Source organism: Lucilia cuprina, chromosome 3, assembly GCF_022045245.1.
Source record: "Lucilia cuprina isolate Lc7/37 chromosome 3, ASM2204524v1, whole genome shotgun sequence".
In the NCBI taxonomy this organism is placed as follows: domain Eukaryota; kingdom Metazoa; phylum Arthropoda; class Insecta; order Diptera; family Calliphoridae; genus Lucilia; species Lucilia cuprina.
In genome coordinates this window covers 41,983,450-42,006,554 of record NC_060951.1, presented here as the reverse complement: position 1 = coordinate 42,006,554, position 23,105 = coordinate 41,983,450, and the positions used below count along the sequence as shown (strand labels likewise).

Genomic DNA, 23,105 nt, shown 5'->3' with positions numbered 1-23,105 from the left:
TTTTGGTACTTTTTCGTTCTTCAAAAGGTACAAAAGGCTTTAAACACATCATGGTGAAGGGTATATAAGATTCGGCACAGCCGAATATAGAATTCTTACTTGTTTTTTGTTAATGTTAATATTATTTAAATAAAATTACCTATATTCTATAATACTACTTCCGAAAAAAGAATTTACTTCCTAAGAATGACATCAGATGTGGTGAATTTGGAATCAAATGAAAAGTACATCTATCCTTTGACAAGCCTGTGTTAAAATCATCTCTTTTCAAGGTCTTTTTATGTACTTTTTCACTTTTTTGGAAGTTTATTTTGCTAAAAGAAAATATAATTAAAGAAAATATCATTTCCAAAGAAAATTGTTTACAGAATTTACTTTTCTAAAGAAAATTGTCTACAGAATATATTTCAGTAGAAAATTTCTCTTCAAAAGAAAACTTTTCTAAAAATGATTTACTTAGTAGAAATTTGTCTCAGAGAGCCATTTTTTATAAAATTATAAAAGTATTCTTTAAAGATCCTTTTCAAAACTTTTTAAGAAACCATTCCAAAAAATATTTCTCTTTGTCTACAAAACACACATTTGTAGATTACTTCTAAAATAACGCATCTTTTTCTAGAAAATTTGATGCAGAAAACTGTTCAAAAAACCCATTGTCTTCTAAAAACTAATGAACCATTGTTAAAGAAAATTGCAAAAGAAGTAAAATTTTTATAGAAAAATAGAAAGAAAAACTTTCTAAAAGAAGACACCTTTTAGTAAATAACTAAAGAATACAGCATTTTTTGAGAAAACTATCCAATTAAGACACCAAGAAGAAATTTAGTGTAAAAAAAAACTTTTGTACAGAAAACTGCTTAAAGAAGACTCTCTTTTACAAAAATGTTTTCAATAAAAGTAAATAAAAAAAACAATTTTTACAGAAAACTGTCAATAGAAAGTAAATTTTCTACAGAAAATTGCTTAAAGAAAACTATTCCGAAAAAGAAATTTTTCTATAAAGAACTTTCTTAAATAAGAAAATGTTGAAATAAGATATTTTTCTATATAAGGACATTTTATTATATAAAATGCAAAAAGACAATCTATATTAAACTTATACACTAACAAATAAGTTTTCTTTAGAAAACTGCCAAAGAAAATACTCTTATAAAGAAAAAAAACACGCGATCTTATAGAAAAATTTTTCAAGAAAACAGTTGTCTATAAAAATTGTCTAAAGGACACACTTTTCCATAGTACACTACCAAAAGAAGATATAAAAGTAACCAAAAAAAGAACAATATCCACAGAAGAAACTTTTTTATCTTAAAATATCTACAAAAGACTCATTTCTAAAAAACAAATGTTGAAGTAGACAATTTTTTTGATAGAAAATTGTTAGTTAGTTTAAAAGAAGGTTACAAATATACATCAAATCCGCAGAAATACATATAGGACTCTATCGAGCATATTGTGCGCTTCTTATTCAGTGCCTCAATTGGGAATCGAACCTACTACCTTCGGTCTACAAGACCAGAACCCTAACCACTAACCTACCGGAGTCTATTGTTTACAAAAAAACACTTTTCTGTAAAAAATTTCAATGGCGACATTTATCTATAGTTAACTTTCAATATCAATCACTTTTCTATAGAATACTGTAAGTATTTCTTCGCCATAACTTTTTATAAAAATCTGTACTTATATCTATGACCATGTCAAAGAATAATACATTTTTTTTTTATTTTTTTAATTTTGACCAAAAAATATTAAATCACAACAACAATAACTAAAATAATTATTAACATCCAATCACTCATCACACAATTTATCATCCAAAAAGTTGTTCGTTTTTTCCCCCTTTACTTACTCCCTTCAATAAATAATTTATGATTTTTATAAATGTGGAGGTCAAACACAATGTATATTTACTATATAGTAAAAATCAAAAACAAAGACATGAATTGGTTGTCGTTTCCAAATTCCCAAGTAATTGTATATATATGTATATGATGTTATAGTATTAGACAATTTAATCAAAATATCAAATTTTTATTTCCAGCTACGCTATAAAATTCTTTTAAATAAAATTATTGCGGTTGTTTTAAATAAAAACATAAATAATATTTTGTGTTTTTTATTTATTTATTATTATTATTTTTTTTTTTGATTAGTTAAATAGATGTTATTAATTTTTTTGCATCATTAGTCTTCTTTAAAACTTACGAGTATTTTTTCTGATTTCCGTGTTGTCTTATTAACATGTTTTCAATCAAATCAAATTGTATACAAGTAACAAATAATAAACAAAAATTAATTACACTTGTATAAATCAAATAGAGAGAATAAGATATTAAACAATTTCTTAAGAAAAATTGAAAGTGAAGAGTTTCAAGTTCAATGTCGTTAAAATCTATTATTATTATTTGTTATTATTATTGTTATTATTATTTGGAATGGACAATTAGTTTTCTGACAAAAAAAAGAGTACACCCCAACACACTGTGGAATTCAATTAATTGTTATGAATTTGGTAATAAAAAATAACGAAAAAAATTATATTTAATTTTAATTGATATTAAGTAGAATGTCAATATATTTCATTATAAAATTGAAATTTAATGAAATCGTTTTGAAAGATATAAATCATTTTCTTAAGACAAATAATGTGCTATATAAAAACAGCTAACATTTTTCTACGGAAAAAAGCTTTCTAGAGAAAATTGTTTATAGAAAAATGAAAATATTTTTCAGAAAGAGCTATTTAAAAAAACTGCTATAACAGCAACTTTTTATATAGAAACTTAAAAAAATTCTTTCTATAGAAAAGAAATTAAAGAAAATATTTAAAACTGTTCTAGTTCAATTCTAGTCCAGTTCTAGTTCAATTCTAGTTCAGTTCAAGTTCAGTTCTAGTTTAGTTCTGGTTCAGTTCTAGTTCAGTTCTAGTTCAGTTCTAGTTCAGTTCTAGTTCTAGTTCAGTTCTAGCTCAGTTCTAGTTCAGTTCTAGTTCAGTTCTAGATCAGTTCTAGTTCAGTTCTAGTTCAGTTCTAGTTCAGTTCTAGTTCAGTTCTAGTTCAGTTCTAGTTCAGTTCTAGTTCAGTTCTAGTTCAGTTCTAGTTCAGTTCTAGTTCAGTTCTAGTTCAGTTTTAGTTCAGTTCTAGTTCAGTTCTAGTTCAGTTCTAGTTCAGTTCTAGTTCAGTTCTAGTTCAGTTCTAGTTCAGTTCTAGTTCAGTTCAGGCCTAGTTCTGTTCTAGTTCATTTATAGTTCTAGTTCATTTATAGTTCTAGTTCAGTTCTAGTCCAGTTCTACTTCAGTTCTATTTCAGTCTAGTTTAGTTTTAGTTCAGTTTTAGTTCAGTTCGAGTTCAGTTCTAGTTCAGTTCTAGTTCAGTTCTAGTTCAGTTCTAGTTCAGTTCTAGTTCAGTTCTAGTTCAGTTCTAGTTCAGTTCTAGTTCAGTTCTAGTTCAGTTCTAGTTCAGTTCTAGTTCAGTTCTAGTTCAGTTCTAGTTCAGTTCTAGTTCAGTTCTAGTTCAGTTCTAGTTCAGTTCTAGTTCTAGTTCAGTTCTAGTTTAGTTCTAGTTCAGTACTAGTCAGTTCTAGTCCAGGGTTAAGGTCATACGTTTTCCAGATTCGGTTTCGCTGTCATTTACTTAGAACTCTCTCACCCATCTACACGTACAAAACAACTAAAATTTATTTATTACTAGTCCACACATAAGTTACTACAACTTAAATTTAACTACTCACGTCAATTTCATGTTACAAAATTAGAAATAATAATATTAACTGAAATAATTTCCTACGAAAGCTAAAAGCTCAAGTTTTCAGCTAGAACAACGACAAACAACATTTGACATCGAACTTTTAAGTATATGTATGTCCATGATTTAGAAAAAGGAAAAACAACAAAAAAACTTATTCTAATACAAATCCATGAACGTCGTACTATATCGAGTCAATATGAATGTTTATTTGTAATAAAACTGACATGAAAAATAAATTTTCTCCAACACGACAACAATTTTGTTAAAGAGTTGACTTTTCACAACTCTTAATAGCAACAGCAACAACAATGGAGAAATAATAAATTTATTTTCTTGATGAACATGAACGACGACACAATCCACAAAGTTGGCTAAAAGTACACTTTAGAAGCTTGCAAAGAAACTTAAATCAAATTTTATAATGAAATAAACGGCATAATGTTGAGAGAAAAAAAGAAAAAAAATCTGTATATACTCTTAGAGTCAACCTCGACATCTTTGTCATATGGAACAAAAAACCAAAACAACAACAACCAAAGAAACAAATAAAATGACTGAATGCCATCAAGTTGTTAAAAGAAAAAAACAACAATAACAACAACAACAATAATGAAAATTATACAATTGCAACTAACGACATTAAATTGTATATGAACAATATCGCTGTATAACAGCAACTCATACTCATTCCATATACAACTCAACAAATTGCAATTATAGCAACAACTGCAACTACATACAATAATAAAAACAGCAAATGACGACAAAACAACACGACATCATTTTGCACGTCAGTCAATTTGAAAACTGAACAGAAAAAAAATATATATATAATAAAATTTTTGTAATAAAAAAATGGCAACTAAAACTAAATTTTTCTTAACGAAATAAAAGATTTCAGACTATTATATTATATTTGTTGTTGCTGTGTATATTGGTGACGAGTTTGCATGTGTGTTTTGAGAGTTGACACTTTACACAGTATAACAAAAATGTTTATTTTTCTTAAGATTTTAGAACAGTTGTTTGCACTTCACATTAATATAACCTCTAGATCTTCTTTCCATTACAATCCCAGACAATTTTCATTGTTTTAATCAGAAACAGATAAAAATGTATAAAAGTATATATGTATTTAGTGAAACCCTTCAGTTCAAGGAATTTAGATTCACTCAACAATTAGTTTCAATTTAGTGCCCCGAATTAAGGGCCGATTTCCCTAGATAACTCATTAGTTGAATCGTGACAATTCGTATGAATAAATCTTTATGAACTATGGTTCAATAAAATGGTCAGTCACCATATTATTGATCTTACATTTTAGCGCACCATTTGAGTCTCTTAGAGAGGTTAGTTGCTTTCTAGTCTGTCAGTCCCAAAATCGTCAGTTCAATTCCCATTAGAGGCTTGGTAAAAAAAACGAACAAAAGACTAGATATCAGCATGGGTGAATTTCTTCGAATCTGATAAACAATTTTTGTGGCAACTGATCCTAATGTAAAAGCTTCGATTATATTTCACTTTCAAATCCGATTGTTGTCAAGATTCTAATATTTGTTCAGATTTGAAACCACATAAAAATGAATTTCACTTTATGTAATCATCTAGTCTTAAATACTTTAACTAAAAAATGCATTTGAATATCAGCAATATCCATCATTATAGATCATCAGTATAACTTTACGATCGTGCTTTATTAAGGCTTTACGTTTAAAAAATATTATAAACTGTTTACCGATAGTTGTGTCGACTTTCCCTCATACTTATTGGAAAATTCTTTATTTTAGGTCTTTCAATATAATTCCACCAACTTTGAATATATTTTAATATCCTTTTAACTTAATGTCTTTGCTGTGTTTTCTAACTAAGAAAAAAATATAATTGTTTTCCAGTGTTATCCACTCAACAACTACAACAATTCTGACGTTTCAAACCATACATGATTGGCTGCAAATGTGGATGTATGTATTTATATTTATGTGCATGTGTGTCTTGTGTCAGTTTTGTCAAGAGGGACAGCTCTATATAAGTTTATATACATATTATAATTCATTGTCTGTCTGTCGTTTTCTTTATAAACAACAACTTTAACAACACAGCACAAACTGTTGGCAACTCTTTTGCAAAATGTCAGTGTGTTGTAATGTGGAACAAATAACAAGCATAAAACTGACACCAGTAGGCACAGATTGCTATGAGATTCATGTCCCATGTTTATTACCACGTCCACACAGTAACAAACAAACAAACACACGAGCCATGACTGTCGTCTATATTTTTGTTCATTCTCTCATTCTTTACACTATAACATGTGACATGAGGACACATTGAATGAATAAGATTGATTTTGTTTTGGATTTTTTTTTCAAAAGCAAATGATTTTTATAAAACTCTACGATATACTTTAAGTTAAAACATTTGTTACATGCAACAAACTTTATTAAATGTATGAAGTGTTTTTGGGAGTTATATAGAGAAAAAGGGTTCTACAATTTGTTAAGAGGAGTGAGTGTTACTTTTCATAACGGTTCTGGAAAGAAAAGTATGTCGTCACGCCAACATGATTAAGGAGTTTCAAGTGGGCATGAACAAATTCTCTTAACAAATTTGGCAAATATTTCTCTACAATCATTTTTAAAGAGTTCGAAGATTTTTATAGAAATATTTATATGTACTATTGAAAAAAAAAAAAAAATGATTTGCTAAAGGAACAAAAAACAAATTGTTTTTGTGCCAAATATTTTTAAGACCCAAATGTATATTGTAAGTGTGATTTTACTGCCAATTATCGTTATAATATATACATTTGACTTTCATGGCCAATGAACTTTTTATTTGTTGTGCACTAAATTCAATTTATTTGTGTAAAATATATTTAACACACCGGAAGTTTTGTTACCAAATGGAAAAAACTCAAATTCATTTCATAATTTTAAATAAATACTCGTTAAATTAAATACAATGTAAAAAACAAATAAATTATTTTTACAAATCATCCAATGTAATATCAAAATCATAATCAACCAAACATTCCGTTGACATGTGCCTTAAAAGATCTTTTCTTATTTTCAAACAAAAGGTTGAGAATTAGTTAAATAAATATTATTTAAAATTAATTTTTTTTGAACAAAAACCCTAAAAAATCATAAGATACGTCTCAACGACCATATACACTTGTGATTAACATTATTCTGGCAAATAATACTTAGCAAAATGGATTTTTTGTTACCGCTGAACTGATGATCATGAAAATGTCATTAAAAAGCCACAAGATTTGAAAATTTAAACAAACAATCTACTAAAAATATTGATTTTTTTCCTATTCTAAATACAATGACAATAGTGGCAACAATAACAATTCATAAACAGCATGATGCTAACAAGGTGATGTTTATTTGAAGAAGAAATGTGTTAACTAATATTTTATTACCTTATTATGTACACACTTTTTCACATCTCAGTGACATGTTAACAGTGAGTAGCAAAATAAATGACAATAAGTTCTGGTTAAGTTTAAGTTAAGTTCATGGCTTTAAGATTATCTATAGTTCATTTCATAACTGAAATCCAGATCAGTTCTAGTTCAAATCTAGTTCAGTTCTAGATCAGTTCTAGTTCAGTTCTAGTTCAGTTCTAGTTCAGTTCTAGTTCAGTTCTAGTTCAGTTCTAGTTCAGTTCTAGTTCAGTTCTAGTTCAGTTCTAGTTCAGTTCTAGTTCAGTTCTAGTTCAGTTCTAGTTCAGTTCTAGTTCAGTTCTAGTTCAGTTCTAGTTCAGTTCTAGTTCAGTTCTAGTTCAGTTCTAGTTCAGTTCTAGGTCAGTTCTAGTTCAGTTCTATGATGAACAATATAGACAATAAACTTCTGATTTTTTTTATGATATTTTACATGACATCTGTTAGACATTTCGTTGTAATTACTTAAGTAAAGTCTATGGTTGAGAAAACTCTTTTCAAATATCGAAAAATTTCTTCTATTTTGCCCTCCACTGCACAATAATCCAGAAAAGCAGTTAAAGCTAAACATTTTAAGTCAACATTTTAAAAAATTAAGTGACCAGTTTATTGTATTTAGATTTTATTTATTCATATTTAAATATTTTGCTAACATTTAATTGACACTTTTGGTATAGAAACGAAAACACCCTCTTAAAAAATTATCATTTGAATTATTTATTTAACTCATTTTGTCTCATACGTGTGTTACCCTTTTTGTGAGTGTAGGCATGTAGATAAATATGATCAGCTATTTGATATCTGTAGGTATTATTACCGATTTTGTTAAAGCCAATTAACACTTGATATATTAGAAAATATAATGTCAACATTTGCCCTAATATTTAATTGTCAAATGATTTAAATTAACACTTTTGTAGATCGGTTTTCTATATAAAACATTTTACAAATTTCAAAAGTCAATAGATTATAAAAAAATATTTAAATTTTTCTTTTAAAAATTTGCTAATGGTTTTTCGGTTAGTATAAACGATAGTATTTATTATTATCAAGGTTATTATCTATGTTTTTTTTTTTTTTTGATCAGGTTAACATTTATTTAAATTTGCAGTTAATTTAGAAAAGCATGTGAAATTTATAATTGAAGATTAATATATTATTTATTAAGTATTGAGTTCAGATTGAAGCATAAGACATTTTATTAGAAATTAACTCCTATATAAAGAAAAGAATATCAGACTATAATGAAAAATATCATTGAAGCGCGTGACTGTCCCGCACTTGAAAAACGATTAAAATGAACACCAAAATCAAGTTGAAAAAAAACATAACTTAAATCAAATGGCAAAATTTATACTGATTTAAAAGACAGTCATCAGACAGACATTGACATTACAGCCTTAAAGCCAACACGAAGGACAGTGCAAGTATGAAGAATAAAAATTAAAATCATGACCCGCAACGAATCTTTTTCCATCCAATAAGGGGTCCAACAGAATAATCAAACAGATACAAAACAAAAAGTCAAATTGTATGTTAAAAGTTGTAGATTCAAAGTGTTTTTGTAGTAGTTGTTGTTGTTAGTTTCTCTAAAGTCTAAATAAATACAACACGACATCTTTTTATTATGATTTTTATTATTTTATTTTTACAGGTTGTTTGTTGTTGCTTTTAGACAAATATATATTTACACACAGATTAAAGCAGACAGTTGTGAAAATTAACCATAAAAAAGTTTATTAGTTTGAGTATTTATTTCTTTTTTATCTCCTCTTCCCCGTTTACTACTTACTACCTTAAACTTTGTTGTCGTTTGTATTTGAATCTAAAGAATGTGTCTCTGTTCGGTGATTTGATACGATGGGACACGACACTTTTTTCGCCCCGTTTTATTGTTGTGGCACCAACATTTATTTGACACAGACAATCCACTCTACACGTTTAATCTGGTTGGAATTGTGTTCGAGTTGTGGCTTAAAAGTATCATGATTATGATAAATATTGATGTCATTTGACTTTTTTTAAGCCACTGAACTTTTTTTTCTTCATTTCTCTTTATTTATGTTTGTTTTTGTTGTTTTTCTGATTCCAGCAAGTTGAGTTTTGAATAATTTGTTAAATACTGGAAGTGCGTCAAGTCAGTTTGTATCAGATGTCAACTTAATAACATGAATAAATATGAATAACATAGATAATGGGGGAATTGGTGGAGAGTTGAGTCTTTAGGTGGTTTTATAATCGGTAATACATTTATTATCAGCAACAGACTGTGTTCAGTAAACACTTTTGCTGCACTGATAAATCAAATACGAAAATGCTTTATAGAAAAGGAGAGTTTAAACTCAAACTCTTAGCAATATTTCATAGTGCCTTTGATCATTCATAGGTGAGTTTAAGTTAATTAGCTCAGTTCTAGTTCAGTTCTAGTTCAGTTCTAGTTCAGTTCTAGTTCAGTTCTAGTTCAGTTCTAGTTCAGTTCTAGTTCAGTTCTAGTTCAGTTCTAGTTCAGTTCTAGTTCAGTTCTAGTTCAGTTCTAGTTCAGTTCTAGTTCAGTTCTAGTTCAGTTCTAGTTCAGTTCTAGTTCAGTTCTAGTTCAGTTCTAGTTCAGTCCTAGTTCAGTTCTAGTTCAGTTCTAGTTCAGTTTTAGTTCTTTTCTAGTTCAGTTCTTGTGTAGTTCTAGATCAGTTCTAGTTCAGTCGCTTTTTAAACTTTCTTAAACCAAAACTTTTTCTTATTTTGATATTAAATATAAAATAGTACCGATTTCCCCGAATTCTCTCAGTTTGAAAAAAGGTCAAAAATATTCTTCAAATAAACATTAGTATAAATCCTTCCATCCCATATTGTTCAAATCTAAAACTTAACCTTAAAATTTATAATTTATCTTAGACACTAGAACCAGTTTTCCTTACAACAACAGCATCATCAATTCAAAATAGAGCTAGAATTTCTAAAATATTTGGATGTATACAAAAATTAAAAAAATAGATTAGACTCACGTAAAATATAAAATGACTTTGGCTTATTTAACAACTAGACAAGGTTAAGATGTGCAAACGTTTTTTTTTTTTTTCATTTTTCAAAACTGCTAGAATACATAATGTACAACCTGTAACGAAGAAGAATGAAAAAAACTACTCCAGTCAGCATAGATTTCGTGTGTCGTGATACAGGAGAAGGAAAGTGGTCATAAGTTTAAAAGCAATTATATAAAATTACATCACAATCAGAGTAAAAGACACTAGACCAAAGTTGTAGTTACCAAAATAAAAAAAAGATAATTTACAAAATTGAGGAAATGTTTAAGCTTCCTAGACAAGTGATAATCATAAATATTTATATTCTATATTTTACTGACTAAAAATAAGCGACTTTTCATCTCATCTACAAATAACAGTTTTTTTAATTTTACTTTTTTATATAATTGATTTTTTAAAACAAAATCCTAACTTTACACCAACTGTGTATTATTCTTTGATTTTTTTACTTCAATCAAATGTGCAACTTCAACGCCTCTTTGTTGCCATTTGAGTGGTTGGTTTGCTTTTTAGTGGTTGGTACCTAAAATTTTTTGTTTCAACACAATTCAAAGTGAGCAAAATTTTGCTGCTAGCTATAAAAATTCCCATAAAATTTATACAGGAAAAAAAAAACGTATTCGAAAAAACGACACTTAAGTGACACATGACTCGCCTGTTAGTTTGTAATGTGAACATTATTGTATAAGGTTTACCCTAAGCGAGTCGGGGATGTGTTTACACTAGAGGTGAAAGATTATTAAATTGATAAAATTGTTGAAACTTGGTACTGAAATCGTCAGTTTATCCGTTTTACTCTTGAAATATATATGAGAACGTATCTTATCAAAAGTGGAGTGTCATCCATTGTTTTTAAAACCTTTTATTGTCCATTATCAGTTCTACAGAATATTGTACTACTAGAGTTACTTCGTTCCTAACACAACATTCCCATTTCCAGTAAAAATAAAACGAAGTACTTCCAAACGAATAACATTTATCACCACTTCAAAAGTAATAAACTAAAAATAACAAAAAATATTTTCCAACCTTTTTCGTTAGCTTGATATCAAATTTGGCATTGTTTGATCAGTAGAAGTATTTTAAAATATTTTTTGAAAAATGTACTTCCTAAAACTTTGAAGTCCTTTAAAAAGGACACAGGATTGCGAAATAAAAAACTTAAAACGCAGATTTTTTCCCTTAAATGTATAGCTTCAGACGTATATCATCCGGTTCGTGTCTAATTTTGAGTGTCGGACGGTGTTAAAGTTCGATTATAGACAATTTCAATTACAATCAACTGCAGGGAAAGTAATTTTCTTCTATTTTGAATATTTTCGGAATGTGATTTTCGAAGCACATTTACTGGATATCCAATAGATATCATCTTCACATTTTAGAGATTGAAACTCTAAAAAACTGGTAAAGCACATACAGATCCGTACAGATAAAGTACAACGGAAAGTGATCGTGTCACACACTTTTCCGCATCTTTTTCAAATTATGAACTTATTTTTTTTTCTTATTTTTAAACATTTATAAAAAATCTTTAATGAAGTGAATAAGGGAGGTTGATCTATTTCGCTGCAGGAAATTTTTATTTAGGTGGAATGGATAAAGGTTAGGAAGTAATAAAAATTTTGTAAACTTCAAAAATTATAATTCAAAGTCAAATTATTTTCTTTAAAACAAGTCTGCTTTATAAAGAGCTAAGAATAAGAATTGTCGTTCCCATTTGTAACATTAATGTAGTGTGAACACATTACGTTTTTTTTACTCTATTATTAAAATGTTCTCTAACATTTTTTAGTTTCTTGGCATCTTTTAACTAGAAGTAGAAGGAGTTAGTTATCATTCATGCAACATATGCACAACTTTTTTTAAAGTTGTACAATTGTGCAAAGATATATAGGAAGGTGTCTAAAAGCCACTAAAGTTTGATGCGTGTTTAGCAGCTAATGCTGAACATTTGTTTGGCTACTCTTCCCCAAAACAAAAATGCACTGTTTGCAACATGTTTTTTTTTTCTTTAACATTTTACAACTTGCGGCATTTAGTTTAAAGTATTTGCTTTTTTTTGTCTTATAAATATATATGGTAGAAAAGCGTTACTAACACTTTAAACTATAGAAAGCAAAAAAAAGTATAGCAGGCATATTTAAACCAGGCCTAGGAAGAGGGAACTACTTATTGTATGACTGTGTGATTCATGTATTGTATTTCTTTGTCATATAGTCATATGTATATATATGGTTTTGTTTTTTTAGGTTCTTAACAGGTTCCTCCAGCTTTCGCTTGTAACTATTTGACCATTTGCTTATTTGGATCTTTTTTGTCATGGTTTGAAAACTCTACGTTCCCATGATTATATGAATTTTCAATGTTTTTTTATGCTTATTTTTTCACCGTAACTACACCCCACATTTTATTTTTTTGCTTGAAAGTTTGTCCATCCATCCACCTGAATACAATTTGTTGTATGATTTTTCCACTTGCATTGGATACATGTTTGTGCAGCGCAGAAAGGTTGTAATGTGAATAAAATGTGTAGTGCACTGCAGTACGTGAGTATTTCACCATACTTTTTGTCCATTTTGGTTTTTTGTCATTTCTTGCAATATGTTGACAAAATGACAACCAATCGTGTTGGTTCCCATGCTTTGAATTGGTTTCGCAATAGCGAAATACTTTTGAAAAAAAAGAATTAAAATAAAAAATGGTCATTGCAATTTTCATTTCAAACATATGTTGATAGTTAATGGCTGTTATGTGTCAGTGTCACCACGTAATTTTATGTTTGACATAATGTTTGGGTTTTCTTTTTATTTCTTAAGAAAAAATATTAAAATTGTTAATGCACTTTGTTAGAAATTTGTTCCAATTTTTTTGTAAAACTTTTTTTTGATTATAACTTAATTATTAAATACACAAATCTGTTAATAAACTTAATCATTACATTAAGAATTTCCAACATATTTATACTTATTTCACATTTTCACAAGTTTTTTTTTTTTTGCTAAACTTATCGACAAGTTTTCAATGCGAAACACACCATATTAATTTGATTAATATTTTTGCTTTTTTTTCTCCATAAGTTACTTATTGTGACAAATTCATGTTTAATTACAATCAATTCTTTTGTATTTTATTTACATATGTATGTATTAAAAATGTCTTAATAAATTTATTTTAATTACTTGTGTTTTTTCCCCGTCAATAATGTCAATGCTTTATTAATAAATAAAAAATGTATTCTATTATAGAAAAAAACTTCTTGCATTTGGACACAATTGAAATCGATTATAAATGACTAACTTTAAATCAAATTAAATTAATTTTATTTCTTTATTAACGTTATTCGATTCAGACTGGCATATTTAAACAGTTGTCTGATTAGTAACCTTTGCTATTATTAAGGATCTAGAAATTGAATTATATTAAAACCTTTAATATAGGTGTAAAGTTAACCCTATAGAGATTTAAAACTAAGTATTAGATAGAACCCTAAAAGGCCTAAGATTTGAGTCTATATTTGACACAAATTTATTTAAGCACTTGTGTATATATTAACACTGTATTGCTATTGATTTAATCTGAAATTCGTTCTTATAAAGTTCTTTATTGAACTCAGGGAATGTCCCTTATATATGCGAAGCATTGTGTTGGAAGTAGGAAAATAGGATGTGGGAAAAAGGATAGAGGGAGTAGTGTTTGTGGGAATTTGTTTTAAATCCTCTTATATCGAAAGTGGCAGAGAATACTTCAGAAAAAAAGATGGAAAAAGTAGAATTTCCTCCCCCATCCCTTCTTGTTATAGGAGGGATGTTATTTTTATTTAATTCTAAATTCATTACATCTGAAGTCATTCTCTGGAAGTAATTTTTATGTTCTTTTGTTTTTGAAGTTATAAGGAAGTGAAATTGTAGTATTAAAGAATACAACTAAAACTTGACTTAAATAATATTAACATAAATAAATTACACGCTTTTATCAATAAACTCCAGAATAAAATGGATTTAATTCAATTTTAAACATATTGGATTCTTTTCGCTTCTTTCGCCTGCAGTGTGTTAAGCGGTTCACTGGCCTATCTACCACAAATGGGTGTGTTCTTGAAGAAAGACGTGTGTGAACAAGTTTCCTAATTTCAGAAGAACACATTTAATTGTAGTATTAATAGAACAGTAAAATGTCACCTTGCGAAGATTCTCCAGTGAATCAAAGTAGTTGGATAACCTACTAAGTACCTTCGTCCTTTCCTGTATGCGATCGAGTACCTTCAAAATATATTTTGAAGCTCCGTCCCATAAATTAGAGTACTATTCCATTTTCGGTCAGATATAAGTGATGTAAATAGTAAGATCAGATGGAAATAGTAAGTAAATAGTAAGATCAGATGAAGTATGTCTAAGAGCGTTTCAAAAACCGAGAAACTTTAATGGTTCTTTCGACACTTAAAAAATGTGTATAGTCGGAACATCACGAGTTAATATGGAACAACAATTGTTCAATTCACAATCAAGTTGTATGTTGTATCTACTATAGTGTAGTAACAGTGATTGTGAACAGATTTCAGAAGTTTATTTTCATAATAAAAAAAAAATAAAAAACAAAACAAACAATGTCAAAAGTAAAAAAAAAACCAAATAATATTAAACTAATTAAACGAGCAAAATAAACCAAATTAATTGCTTTTTTATTTAAAATTCTATTATTTTCATTATTCTACATTTTAAACTAATAAATAAACAGTTTTTAGAAAAATTTTATTTATGTTTTGGTAAAAAGCTGTTTGTTTGTATCTGTGTTACCACTTTATCGTTTTTTATGTCAAAATCGATTGTATTTTTTATTTATATACTGAAATAAACAATTGACAACACTGAATTTTCTTACGATATACGAAAAACATATGAAAAATTGTCGTAAGAGTTGTATAAAACTTTTGCATACAAAATACCAACAACATTGTTTTGACTAATGTAGCAGCTGCTGACATACAACGCATACACGGCTACAACATCGATTGTGAATTGAACAAATATCTGCCAAGCGTTAAAAGTTTAAGCTCAGAAGCATAATTATATTAAGTTGTAAACAAGTTTGATTTAAGTTTGATCACAATTGAAAATGTGATTTAAAAAACTTAATTTCATATATAAGTGTATGTATTAAACTATTGACAAGTTTAGAGTATTTTCTAGTTAATCAGTTTGTCTATTGAGAAGATTTTCCGTGGACTTCTACATTAAATAATATCTATCTATGTACTATACTTTTGAATGGATTATAAATCATTCTCTTAACAAATCTATGAACTAGTCTATTGACCAGCATTCGGACTCATATATCGATTACACTATTGACTAATCTTTGAACTAGTTTATTGACTAGTTAGTTCAATGAACTAGATTTTAAGGGTATTCGGTCTTCCTTATTCTGTCCAAATGTCCAAAAAAAGTTTATGTGAAAGCAAAATTGTTCACAGAAAAGATTTTTCTCTATAACAGTTTTTATCAAACATCAACAACAATTGAATAATAACTCTCTAAATCTTTTAAAATATATTAAATTATTAAATTAAAACACTTGCTGTAGGGTCTTTATTTATTAAACTTCATTTATCTTGTCAATTGACTGCTGGTTGGTGCCTTTCATTTATGTAGTCGCCTTTAATTATTTAAATCATTTAACATTTTTATTACTTGTACTTTGTGAACTCTATGCATTTTTTTGCATGATTTTATTAATTAGAAAATAAACAATAAAAACGGATTTAATAAAAAATTTTTTTGTTCATGTTTTTAATACTTTTGTGCGAGTCTGAATAATAACAATAAATAAACGTATATTATAAATGCAAATTAGTTATATTAAATAAGTATTATTTAAAGAAAAATAAGCTTGAATACAAAAAAACAAGACTTGACATAAAATCGAATAAATATAATAAAAATTATACAAATTGTCAGACAAAATCAATTAGAGACCCTACACTGTGGAGTCGTATATGAGAAAAAATAAACATAGAAAATGTAATTGTAATGCGATATAAACTACTCTATATATACCTTAAGTTCTGCTAAAAAACTAAACGTTAGTTACGACTTCTCAACCTGTAATCATCCATATGTCCTCTACCACTTAATAAATCTAAAATACCCATTCCTCAGCAACAACAGTAGCGTATTGTTGTAAATATTAAATAAAGAAAATATGACAGAGGTTATGACTTCCCATTGAGACAGCTGTAAACATTTGATGTTTAATAAAATAAATTATGATAAGAATAAATTACAATTCAAATTGTTATTATTTATTTAATTTAATACGCTTTTAATGGGAGAAAATACATAAAAATTTAATTTTTTAATTATAAAGAAAAAAAAACGTTTTAAATGTAATTTAACTATAAAGCTGCTTATAGAAAACTAATGAATGAAGGTTTTAAAGCTATAGATCCGGTATTTGTTAAAGAATGAATTTAATATTTTATAATTAATGATGACAATATTCATAATAATATTCTTAAACAAAGGCGAGCTTTTCTAAATGTTCAAACAGATTGATTTCTCTCTATTTAACAGAGAGTTGGGCTTGTAAATGTGGTTGCTAGAGTTTAAAGGGTATAATTTATTGTTTTGAAAACAAGAAGATTTTAGGCTTAAAGGTCCTCCTAGGACTCCATATTAAAATAACATTATACAGCAAATTGTCACCAAAGTGTTTACATGTTTTCAATACTATGCTTTGTCAAAAGTCGACTTTTAAACTTTTTCCGACTTTTCTACTTTTTTTCGACTTCTTTTGCCTTTTTTCAACTATTTTTTAGTTTTTGATTTTTTCCCACTTTTTTTAAATTTTCGACTATATTTGACTTTTTTGTACTATTTTCGAGTTTTCAACTTTTGTGGAATTTTTGACTTTTTTTTGACTTATTGACTTTTATTTACAAAGTGGACTTTTTTCACAGACGAGTCGAATTTTATAAATAGTGGACTTTTCGACTTTTCTACTTTTTTTCGACCTCTCGACTTCTTTCGACATTTTTCAACTATTTTTGAGTTTTTGATTTTTTCCACTTTTTTTAAAATTTTCAACAGTATTTGACTTTTTTTTACTATTTTCGAGTTTTCGACTTTTTCCGACTTCTTTCGAATTTTTTACTTTTTTTGACTTATCGACTTTTATTTACAAGGTCGATTTTTTTCACAAACGATAGTCGAATTATCGACTTTTTTGGAACAAAATAGTAGACTTCGGCTTTTCGACTTTTTTCGACAAAAAGTCGATTGTTCGATTATTAGAAAGTCGACTAGAACCCTATCAAACAGATCATAGCGTCGTTGAAATGATAATGATGAATTGTAAATATGATACTTAGCGTAATCAAAATGACAAAATGACTCGACAAAATAGCAAACTGAGTGTTTTTTAATTTTTATACACATCCGTTGTCAAAATGTTAACAAACTGTTGACAACGTATTGTATTCATTTTGGTACTATTTTAACGAGTTTTTTCTCTGTGTTGTGGGGATTATAACTGATAAGTTAAAGAACTAGTTTGGAGCTGTCTCCCCAAACTGCTTCTTTTTTGCTTTCGTCGAATTACTTTGAAACAAGTAAAAAATATAGTTGGACGTGGCCGACCATATGATAACCTACACCAGTTATGAATATAAAATGTGATTTAATTTTTTTTATAAAGTAATTATCTTTTTCCGGTATTTTTTAAGAATTTAACAACGAAATCAAATTTTTGAAAGTGACTGGGCGTTAGGAGTAAAACTGAATGCATATATTTAATATTAGAATATACTCGTGTGTTACAAACATCCTATTGATCCCCCCCGACCAAAAAAGTGGTGTAGGGTAAAAATAGGATTAAATATTTTTATACTTTTTATTTCTTTCATTCTTCCTATGAATTTTTGTAATTGTCTCACAAATTTCGTCGCATATGTTTCTAACTTTTACTTAGCAATTAATTTTTCACATTTTTTTTCATTAAATTCACAAATTTTTCTTTTAGAATTTCTCAAAATGTTGCTTAATTAAAATTTTTTCATCATAAGCAAAAAAAAAAAACAGCACAAACTTGCATGTTATTTTTATTGCATGAATTTTTTAGATATTTTTTCTTTAATTTTAAACGCAAAAATTTATTTTAAAACGTTTTTTTTTTCATACATACATTCAAAGATTTTGTTGACTTGTAGTAGTTGCGTTTTTTTTTAAATAAAATTTTTAAGTGAAAAATTTGTTTTATGAAAAATGCAGCAATCAACGACTAAAGTAAAACTACAAACTCAGCAATTTTTCGTTTTATTAATCAAAACTTAAAAGTTAAAGAGGCAGAAAAATTTAACAATTCAACGAACATTGTGTGATTTTTCAAAATAACAGCGGCAAGTAGCTAAAAGACAGATAAGATTAAAATGATTTAAACAGTTTAATACGTACTACAACAGTTAACACCAGCGAACTTCATCATCATTATCATCATCAGCACCATCGTCGTCAACAGCAAGCGGTTGTAACTAGAAGTTGCTGTTTAAGAATGAAATCAAACCTACACAAGAGACACTGTATAATTTAAGTTAAGTTTACTTTTGGTTCTTTGATCCATCATACTAATGTACTAGTAAAGTACTTACTCTTTTTTAGACGCTAACATGTTTAAGATACGTTTTTTTCGCTCTTAAGTACAAGGCACAAGGAGATTGCATGTCTACGCTTATTAGCGTCACAAATGTACAATGGAAAAGACAAAAATTTTTTATATAAAGGTCACAAACGTATAAAAAATTACAAATTTATTATATTTATTTATATTTACTTACTCACAGACAATAAGAGAGCAAAGTGTTTTAGCAAATATAAATAAATTAATTCTTTTAATTGTTGTTATTTTCTTGTTTGTTGCTTTATTTGTGGTCACATACTTTCAAACTCATCTTTGTATGCAACACATCAGACAAACGAAATGAACGACAACGTTACACAAACAAAAAAAAAACGGAGCAATAAATATTTATGAATTTAGTTATAAATAAATTCAAGAGTAATAAAATTTTAATAAAACAACAAATATTATAATTATTAAACAATAACTGTCTTCGCTTATTTAGAGTGATTTTTTAGAAAAGAAGTTTTTTCTTCTTGCAATTATAATTTTAATTCTGTTGTTTGGAGAGTTAAGATTTCTCAGGAAAAGCAACTTCAAAGTGTTATAATTATTCTAAAAATAAATGGAATTTTTGAGACGGAAATGTAGGCTTATGTAATTAATTTTTTTATTATTAAAGACAATTACTTAACAAAAAAGTAATTAAGATAGAGTTGTAGTACTTAAACATTAGCTTACTTTGTAATGAACATATATTACGAAACAGGTGACAATATTCTTTGTTGTCTAGTGGCCTTAGGCTGTCATTGCGAAAGATCTCAGATACAATTTATTAACCTCAATTTGTTATCCTTACAGTTCAAGCCCGTTCTTTATTCAGAGATTTATATACAACCGACGTTATTTCATGTGATAAAAAGATCTACTACACACAGGGGGAAAAAACGTTTAAAAATTATATACGATTGGTACTGAATTTACATCAAACTGTTTATAGTTTTTCAAAAACATCCGTTGTCGAAGTATGTACGGATGGATGTTAAATTAACAATAAAAATACACGACGTTATCAAATCAACTAAAAATTAAAAAAAATAATACATGAAATTGTAAAATCATAAAGGCAAATTCGATCTACGATTGGTAACGACTAACTACGAATATTTTATAATTGTTGATCGCTTTTCTGAGTGAAAACGCTTTGTTGTCAAAGTAATAACGCTATGTCTTTCAACAGATAATTGCGTTGTCACAAAGCGTAATCGAAATGACAACAATGCCTTGTCAAAATGAATACGGTAGTTGTCAACATTATAACCGAGTAATTTTAGATTTTTATAAACATCCGTTGTCTAAATGTTAACAAAAGTGGCAAGCTCACTATTGACAATGTGTTGGGTCTATTCCTGTAACTTTCTACCAACTTTTTTCCCTTTTGTGTAGAGAATCGAAATGAAAACAATGCCTTGTCAAAATGACTATGATGGTTGTCTAAATTGTAACCGAATATTTTTAAATTTGTATACACATCCGTTGTCTAAATGTTAAAAATTATAATACCTTTAAATTATCGATACTCAAGGAGCTCTCCTTAAAAGTTGTTTTGTTCTCTTGACTTCAACGGTTTAGTTCCATGCTCGATTGATTTAAGTTAAATTACTTAATAATTTTGTTAAGTATTTAAACTCGAGATCTCATGCGATTGCTACTTGTTAGCAGCAAAATTGTTTCAAAAACTATTCATAAAGCTTGTAGTCATAACAAACTCTTCAATTATACTAAAATTAGAATAATAAAATGAAACTATTTTCAAATTTAAAATAATTCAAATTGAAAATAATTAGTATATAAACAAAGATTGGTTCTTCAAAGCTCGACTTGGGTCAAAGTAGGAAAATAAGTTAAGTTAAAATTACTTGTATGTATTTGTACATAATTACATACATAACATTTCCTACTTATATATCATGATGGTAATTTACCATTATATAAATCTGATTGTGTTGATGTCATTTGTGATTTACAAATAGTGCAATTTCCAGTATTCAACAAATTTTATATACCTCACCCGTCCATTCATCTATCCAAGCTAAAACATTCATATTGAGTTAATAATAATCACATTCATATGTAACAAATTTGTGACTGATATCAATTCAAATCTGTTCCGCAATTATTATAAACCAATGTCGTTGTCGCAAACTAAAGAAAGAAAAACAGAAAAAAAACACAATAATATAACAACTCGAAAATAATGTTGCATACAGCAACACAAACAAATAAATGCAAGTGATCATGTGTATGAATTTGCAACATAAACTGAGTGTATGTGTGTGTGGACTGTGTTAATGATTGTGTGAAGAAAACTTGATCGTGTTTGAAGATCAAAAAATATACATATTTTTAGCATAAATATGAAATCATGACGAAGACGATGTTGTTGTTGTTGCTGATGATGATGATAATTTTCAACAACAAGACAATGATGCTCTGTTTTGTAGCCCGAATGTATAGGAAGGAATACTTATTTATAAGTGCCACAAAAATGGCAAAATACTGAATAAAGTTGTTTGTATGTTGTTGCTGCATTTGATTTAACCAAAAATAAAAGCAAAACATTTTTTTAAGTTGAAATATATTGGCCACATATGGCCAATGTCCTCCTCTTACGGGTGTGTTGGAAGAAGATTTAGCTTGATGTAGTAGATATCTTCTGCTTGTCCGTTGCACTCCTATGAATTGTTTTTGATTGTCTTGTTTGTTGTTGCTGTCGTTCGATGGTTTTAAATTTCATTTGTGTCTTATTGCAAAATTTTGTCTTCATTTTGTAGTAGTTGTTGTTATTGCTCTTTGTATTTGTTTATTATATAGCATTTGTCTGTCTGTCCAACTGTCCGTCCTTCCGTCCGTCTGTCTGTCTCTTTTGTGAGGCCTTTGTAAACGCAGTTGTTTGACAAGCAGGAAATTACATGCAATTACAATTTGTTCGCGTGAATAAATGTAATTGTGTGACACACAAATGTGCCATTGTACGTGAGTGAGTGAGTGAGTGACCGGCCAACTGAGTCAGTGAGTGAGTGAATGAATGATTGTGTATCTTCATTTAGTATCAAAAGATATATACTATGGATTTATTTGAATCTTCAGCTAGCAGAGGACCTTTGTCTCTTTATTACCATTGTTCAATGACTTTTTTACGGTCTTGTCATTGTAAAATTCCTTTTACAAAGTCTTACATTTTTATAACACAACCTTTTTTCTGCAGTTTAATTGTCTCCAATACATAGCATGTAAAGCAAAGCAAAAAAAAGGTATTTTGTGTCATTTTAATTGGCAAAACAAGTCTAAGTAAATTATAGTTTTATTAATGACCAAACGACCGTTTCATATGATTGTGTCTCTGGCGTAGTTGTCCTTGATTTATTTAAATTGCTTTTTCTTTCTTTAAGTTTTCTGTATGTAATTTACTCTCTTGTACTCGTAAAATATGTTGCCAGCGTTACGTTAATTGAAATGACAAAATAATCGAGCTAAATAAAATATTTATGAAGGTAATAATTTTCATAGAACATTGAACGAACGGATTGAACATACATTATTATGGGAGGGGAAAATTATAATTAAGAGACATTTTAAATGGAAAATTTTTAAGGGCGTTATAAGACTACTATGTGCAAAAAAATTACAGATTGTTGAAGTGCTCGAAGGTGTTTAAACGATTTTAATGCAACTCATCGAGTTTTGCCATGATAATGTGATTTTGATACCTTTTTTGGTCGTTTATAACATATTAACTAATAGTGATATTAAGGCGTAAGTACATTGAGTTGTAGACCCTGATTCGTACTTTTTTATTAAGTTCTTTTGTTACAAAATGGCATCGATTTGTTGTTGGATATTTTTGCATATTTTGTTATAAATGCATAAATTCCATATTTTATTTTAAATTGCATATATTTTGCATATTTCCAAAATTTTAATAACATTTTTGCATATTTTTTAATTTTTAAAAACAAATTGTTTTGTTTTCTCAGTATTTAACATTTTTACAACAAATTTGGTATATTTGGTATATTTGGAATTTTTTCATATAAATATCAACAAATTTTGATTTAACAACATAGTGCAAAAGATATTTTAAGTTTGTGCTGTTAATTTTTACGTCCAAAATATTGGAATGTTATAAGCGCATTTTTTTATTTTTTTAGAGCATGAAAATCCTTGCCCTGCTAATGAGTAATCATTTGGTTAACC

General features: G+C 27.9%; 1 protein-coding gene and 1 long non-coding RNA gene across 4 annotated transcripts in view; one reads left to right on the top strand and one right to left on the bottom strand.

Moving 5' to 3' along the window:
* LOC124418689 overlaps positions 1-23,105 on the top strand; it is a 207,673-nt gene that overhangs the window by 121,442 nt on the left and 63,126 nt on the right. The window lies entirely within an intron of this gene.
* LOC111676053 overlaps positions 1-23,105 on the bottom strand; it is a 55,506-nt gene that overhangs the window by 21,484 nt on the left and 10,917 nt on the right. Inside the window, exon 1 of one of the 2 annotated variants that reach the window (XM_046945688.1) lies at positions 140-157. The exons of the other annotated variant lie outside the window; for it this stretch is intronic. The gene's annotated coding sequence lies outside the window, so the exon portion shown is untranslated. Of the gene's footprint in view, positions 1-139; positions 158-23,105 lie in introns of those variants that run through there. 2 annotated transcript variants of the gene reach the window in all.